The following is a 7,194-nucleotide window of genomic DNA, read 5'->3' as shown; positions in this document are numbered from 1 at the left end:
GAGTCCCACATCGGGCTCCCTGCTCAGCAGGGAGTCTGCTTCTCCCTCTGACCCTCTTCCCTCTCGTGCTCTCTATCTCTCATTCTCTCTCTCTCAAATAAATAAATAAAATCTTTAAAAAAAAAGAACTTGCCTAAGGTGACATAGCTAACATATATTAGAACCAATACACAAACCCAGGACTTCCTGACTTTTGACTCTCTGCCCTTCCCCCACGATGGAAAATCGCCAAGCACAGGCCTGGAAATGCAGCCCCGGCTCTGCCCTGCAGCTCTGATCCTAAACATCAGCATAAGCAGTGGTAAGTCATTTTGCTTCTCTGGACCTTAGTTTCCTCCTCTTGGGCTGCCTGTCACCCCTGCATCTTCTGAAGACCAGAGAGAATGATGTCAATAAAAGCTGTCCCATTGGCTCTAAGTTCTGGAGCCCATGAGGACTGTTCGCAAAGCTGTTCTCATTATCAGCAAATCCCAGACACAAGTCCCCTCCCAACACATGCTCTAGGAGGGGCCAAGAAGTCAATCCTGGGTGATTGGAGGGCACAGTGCTCCAAAGGAGCCCCATCTTGAGGGAAAGAACCCCAGCAGGCCTGGCTGAAGAGGCACTGGAGGGCTTAACAAGCCACAGCTCAGCACTTGCCTGGTGCTTCCCTGCCAGGCCAGGTTGGAAGACACAAATGAGACACCACAGAAGATACCAAGGTGGCAGGGTTTGACAGGTGAGGGGGCGGGGCAAGGGGTTAGTGCCAAAGCTCAGCAAAGACCAAAGTGGAGAGACCGGGGCAAGGATATGGTGGGAGGGATATAGAACCGGGGCTGGAGATCAGGAAGACAGACTGGGCGCACAAGATGCAGGCAACCAGGATTCAGGTTGACCGTGCATACACGGGCTGTGGGATCTTAGACCACATATCCTGGCAGATCTGGACAAGTTGCACCTCTGGGTGGGATTCAGATCATCTTGGCCAAGCCTTTCCCCCAGCAAAGCAAGGCTTTGTCACTGGCAGACACACTAGCAAGCTCTGAGCCTTGTGGCCAGGCTCGCATGTAAGCGTTGTCTAAGCTAAGCATTATATCTCTCCATAAGGATCACAACAACTCAGGAGGTCACCGATGACAGAAATGAGCCCCAGGAGGGGGAAGTGACTTGCCCAAGGTCACACCGCTGAAAGTAGGAGCTGGGATTGGAATCAGGGCCTTTCTGACTCACAAGCCACACACTTGACCACTAAGGTCCACGTGATAAGATGAAGGGAGAGAATGTGGCTGGCAGCAGGGCCTCACTAGGCCAGATAGTCCTCACCCTCTCCCTTTGGGTGTGGACCATTGTGACATCCGATCTGTCAACCACAGAGGGGACCCTCAGAAAAGAGCTCATTGAATTGGACACCCCCCAGAGATCTTTTCTTCCAAAACCTTCACCGCCCAGATGAGAAAACCAAAGCTCAGGGACCCAAAGTCACAGCAGGCGAGTGGCAGAGCTGGTCCAGGAGCCAGCACTCTTGGTTGCCAGGCGGGGCTCAGGCCTTCGCAGGAGCCTGGCTCCAGAACACCTTCTGCTCTCCCCCTCACTGGCCGTGGCCTTGGACGGACCCTCAGATTCTCGCTGGCTGAAGGGCATAAGCACTCCCTGGCAGGCTTGGATGATGAGAGGGGGTGATAGATGTGAAGTATGGCGTCAGGTCGTACATTCAGGGACCAGTTCTTCTGTCTGGTTGTGTAACTGGCTGGTGGAAAATCCAGACAGGGAGCACCCTTGCCGGTTATGGTGGCACGTTCTGTGCCCTGGGAAACAGCACCCTTCGGGCCCGAAGCACAGGACTGCATCGTTCACATGTACTAGGTAATTCAGAGTAAAACAAGAACCCTAACCTGTAAATTAAGTGTAAGAAGATCCAGCCAAACTCGGCTATTTCCTAGGATGGGACAGTTGGACGATGCTTTGAAATACCAAATGCGAAATTCTTTCAGAAATTTTTTCTGGTGCCCCTGCTTCACTGGTCAGCCAGCACATTGTGTGGTTGACTGTTGGATGGTCCATCGCCATGTGCACCTGTCCACGCAGGTGGACCCTTGGCCTTGATCCTTTGTGTTTCTGCCTCTCAGATGCCTCACTCTGCCTCACCTGGGACTGTCAGCCACATTGGCCTCTCTGAGGGCAGAAATGCCCTTGGTAGCACAGTTTGCATCCCCTCAGGTGTGAGAACATCCCAGTGGCCCAACATCTCAGGATGGGGTTCAGATACTAAGGGATAAGTCTCTCAATTTGGGACAGAGAACTTTCATTCTTTGGCTAGGTCCTTGGGTCTGACTTCTGGAACATTTCAAAGGAATTTTTGAATTGGCAGATACCACATCTTGTTTCAGCACTCACCAGATAGAGACTCAGATAAAAATGTGAAATATAGATTTGTCTGATGTTATCAACGAAAATAAAAACCAGAAAGGGAAATAGAAAACCTTGGTCCTAGTATTTTCTCCTGAAGTTTTCCCCTGGAAACTTGAACTTCTGGATCCTCTAGGAAACAAAGCATAGAAGAAAGAGCCCTGTTTTGAGAAACAAAGACCTGAGTTCTAGTGGGGGCTCTTGCCTGTGGCACCTGGGAAAGCCCCTACCCTTTCTTTCTTTTCTTTTCTTTCTTTCTCTCTCTTTTTTTAAAAGATTTATTTATTTATTTGAGAGAGACAGAGAGAGGGGAGGGAGGGGAAGAGGGAGAGAATCTTCAAGCAGATTCCTTCCTGAGCATGGAGCCCAACACGGGGCTCAATCCCACGACCCTGAGATCGCCACCAAGGGTCAGACACTTAATCGACTGAGTCGCTCAGGTGCCCCAAGCCTCTATGCTCACTGTCTCTCTGGCTTTTGGGGAGAAAGTTGTAGGACTTGAAAATAAGAACTTTTTTCCAGTTTTTACATTGCTGGTCTTCCACATAAGAGGTGTTGTGAGAAGAGAGAGAAATTGGAGGTGACTCCAGGAAAATCATGGAGTCACCAGGATCAATGAGACGGGAATACCAGTATCAACATGGATTTCTCGGGGCCCTTCATCCAAGGGACAAATCCAAAATGGAGGGTGAATCAGTATTTCCCTCAGCTCAACCCCCCCCCAGATCTGTGGGTTGAAAACCCAGAATCCCTTCTGGTTCCTCTGGGAGGGGTTCTTTCACCTTTGAGCAGCTACTGTGAGCCAGTTTCTCTCTATGGTCAACGCCTCCCAGGTCACATGACAAGTTCTGCCCGCTGGGTGGGGGGCATGCAATGGGTAAACAGGAGCGTCTGCTGAGCTGTGGCAGCCAGTAGGAAGCTACGCCCGATGGAGTCACACAGATACTGTCTTGGATTCTTTGTTGCTGCCAATTGTGGGAGAATCCACTATCAGTTCTGACTCCAGTCAGGAATGATTCTTCCCATCAAGAGCATTTTCAGTGTCACTCCTTTCACTGTAACCTAACAAAGAGCTCCACACCCAGAGACAGGATCTGGAGTCCTCAGCTTAGGTGGAGACAGGCAGAACCAGTGTACCAGGCAGACAGGAGAGAAAGGAGCCATTCCCTAGTTAATAATTATGGTGGGAAGACAGTATGTTGCTATAAACCTTGGAGGAATCAGCCCTCCCTAGCAACTTGGTGACAAGGATATCACTTTTCTAAAAACTTAAAGCAAATGCCAAAAAGGAAAGGAGCTTAGGGGCATGGTTTAAGAGATCTGATATCCCTAGAAAGGATTATATGGGACATGGGAAAGAGGAACAGCAGAATTCTTCCATAACACTTAACACAACAGTAATTAAATAATTGTGATTCATTGCTTAATGTCTCTTTCTTCCACTAGAATGAGCTCCATGAAGTTAGGGACTGTCTCTGTCTTGTTCAACTGTCTACTATATACCCAGCATAGAACATATGGTTGCATATTGTAGATACTTTTTCCGTACTTGATTATAAAAGAAAAGAGGGTTACCTTAATTATACAGTGACCATCACATAATTATCATTGCAGAATCACTGATTATTCTGATTTCCAGATGTGCTTGGCTCCCAGATGTTTCCACTACCTACTTCCTGGGCATCCAGATTAACCCACCATGGAGACCATAGCCTGTAATGGATCAGAGGACTCCTCAACCACCTTCTACCTGGTGGGCATTCCTTCTCTGCCCAAATCCCTCTTTCTTCCTATCTTCTTTGTCTTTCTCCTCCTCTACCTGCTCATCCTGCTGGGAAACGCCCTGATGCTGGTGGCTGTGGTGGCAGATCCCAGCCTCCACAAGCGCATGTACTTCTCCCTGATCAGTCTCTCGGCCCTGGACATCCTCTTCACCTGACCACCGTCCCCAAGATGCTGTCCCTCCTCTTGCTTGGGGACCGCTTCCTCCGCTTGCCCGCCTGCTTCCTGCAGAGGCACCACTTCCACAGCTTCTCCTGCTCAGAAGCCTTCGTCCTGGTGGCCGTGGCCTATGACCGCTGTGTGGCTATCTGCCGCCCCCTGCGCTACCCTGTCCTCATGACCTCGCGCACCAGTGCCGCCCTGGCAGCCTGTGCCTGGCTCCCTGCCCTCCTCCTGCCCATCCCCGCAGTGGTGCAGACTTCCCACTTGGCCTTTGACAACACTGCTCACATCTCTCACTGCTTCTGTGACCACTTGGCTGGGGTCCAGGCCTCCTGCTCTGACACCACGCCCCAGACCTTCATGGGCTTCTGCATCGCCATGGTGGTATCCTTCCTGCCCCTTCTCCTGGTGCTTCTCTCCTATGCCCACATCCTGGCTGCAGTGCTTCGCAGCAGCTCCCGAGAAGGACGCTCGAAAGCCTTCTCCACCTGCGGCTCCCACCTCCTGGTGGTTGGCACCTACTACTCATCCATTGCCACAGCCTATGTGGCCTACAGGGCTGACCTGCCCCTCGACTTTCACATCATGGGCAATGTGGTGTATGCTGTCCTCACCCCTGTCCTCAACCCTCTCATCTACACGCCGAGGAGCAAGGATATCAAAGCAGCCATCACCAGTAAGGCATGTCCCTGGGACCCAGGGCATTCTGGGGGCCCTTGATCCTTAGACACAACTAGTTCAGATCCCTGGACATTAATGACAATGCTTAGCATAGAATAGAAACACAATCAATATTTTAAAATGAACTTCAACAGTCTAATTTGGCTTCATTCAGTTGAGCAAATAGCTAAAACCTGGTCCTCAAATACTGGATCAAGAACGCTTCCCTCTGGTGCTGTAGAATAATTGTAGGTTTCACAATTTTCATCAGTCATTAATGTGATGAATACAATCATCCAATCATTCAGAAAAAAACGTTACTAGATGCCAGAGACAGAAATGACCCAGACACAATTGCTGTCCTCAAGATATCCATAATCTAGTGGGGAGTCACACGCAGCGAATAATATAAGGTGATAGGACAGAGAGAAGCAAAGGGGGTTGTGAGGGCCAAGAAGTTTGCATTTAATTCAATGTTAAATTTTTTTCCTATTAAGTTCTTATAATTTTGATATTGGCGTCACTCATCTGTTAGCAAGCACTTGTGTGTCGGCAATATAGTTGACGGCAGGTGGGAGGCTTGAAATAATTGCATAAGAAAACCACTAGCTGCTCCAGTCAGGGAGTGTTAATGGAGTCCATATTCCCGTCCAAAGGAAAGGATCCATTTTCAGCTTGGATACCCATTAAAAAGTGACGTTTCCTGCCAAGAACCAGTGGGTGGATAGTAGAGTGGCTCCACTCACTGTCACCCACAGTGACCCATTGTGGGGAATCTGTCTTCCCAATCCCTACAATTTAGCTTCTGTGGATTAAATGGTACTGATTCCACAGGAGACACAGTAAGTCTCACTAAATTTAAAGCTATGACAGCTGCCTGGTCATTTTAAGCCCACTGTGCAAGTATACTAGCAATCAAAAAAGGAGTTATGATACTTGCAAGGGTAATTGACCCTGATCTTCAGGAGGGAATAAGACTGCTCATACATAGCGGGGGCCGGGAGGCTGGTACTCAGGCACAGGAGCATTTCTTGTTTCTTCCACGACCAACTTTAACTATAAATGGGCAACGAGAGCAATCATAGCCTGATGAGGCACAGTAACCAGGGCTCAGAACTGTCAGGGATGAGGGTCTGGGTCATGCTAGAAGGGAATCCATCTAGACCAACCGAGGTGATTGAAAGTGAAGGGAAAGGAGAAGGGAATCTAGAATGGGTGGTAGAGGAGAGAGAGGATGAGCATCACTTGCAGCCATGGGGCTTGCTGCAGTGGCAGGGGCAATCCTTCTGACTAATCAGAATCCCGGAAATCCTAGGCTGTGATAAGTGAATGAATCTGAGCGGTTTGAGTGATAGACTATAGTAGACACAGTTGGTGGCCTGCCCTCTAGCAGCTCAGCCTTGGCTGCTAACGGCTCACACGCATACATCTTAAGATGTAGGTCTAATGCCCTGACCCTGACGGCTTCTCTTTCGAGAGGAAGGGAGCAAGAGAGTAGGTTTATGAGCAGAACAAACTGACTACTGGATACTACGCAGTCTAACCTTAGATGCCAGCTAGTAACTGTAGCTCCTGAGAAAGCCAGCTGGCCTCCTGAGACCCTCAGAACCCATGAAAGTTGCGTCTTCTCCTGCAGGAAATGGATGCCACCAGTCCCCTGGGAAATTAAATCTATGCAGGCAGCCTCTCCCCTGGATATTGCCACGTAGAACACAGAGAACTCCTTGAGTAATTTTCAGATAATTATGTTTCACTCCAAGCACCCAATATCCCCTATCTCATTAAATCCTCTCAAAAACTCTATGAGATAGGTAGTATTATGTTCTATTTTACAGATAGAAAAACACAGACTCAGAGATGGTTAAAGAACTTGCCTAAGGGCGCCTGGGTGGCTCAGTTGGTTAAGCGACTGCCTTCGGCTCAGGTCACGATCCTGGAGTCCTGCGATTGAGTCCCACATCGGGCTCCCTGCTCAGCAGGGAGTCTGCTTCTCCCTCTGACCCTCTTCCCTCTCGTGCTCTCTATCTCTCATTCTCTCTCTCTCAAATAAATAAATAAAATCTTTAAAAAAAAAGAACTTGCCTAAGGTGACATAGCTAACATATATTAGAACCAATACACAAACCCAGGACTTCCTGACTTTTGACTCTCTGCCCTTCCCCCACGATGGAAAATCGCCAAGCACAGGCCTGGAAATGCAGCCCC

General features: G+C 49.2%; 1 pseudogene; it reads left to right on the top strand.

Annotated features, from left to right (window-relative positions):
- Positions 1-4,084: 4,084 nt before the first annotated feature.
- LOC112818702 (olfactory receptor 2AT4-like) lies at positions 4,085-5,005 on the top strand (annotated as a pseudogene).
- The last annotated feature ends 2,189 nt before the right edge of the window (positions 5,006-7,194 follow it).

Source organism: Callorhinus ursinus, unplaced genomic scaffold, assembly GCF_003265705.2.
Source record: "Callorhinus ursinus isolate GAN/ISIS: 27379988/994484 unplaced genomic scaffold, GSC_fseal_2.0 scaffold2639, whole genome shotgun sequence".
In the NCBI taxonomy this organism is placed as follows: domain Eukaryota; kingdom Metazoa; phylum Chordata; class Mammalia; order Carnivora; family Otariidae; genus Callorhinus; species Callorhinus ursinus.
This window is presented reverse-complemented; position numbering and strand designations above follow the sequence as displayed.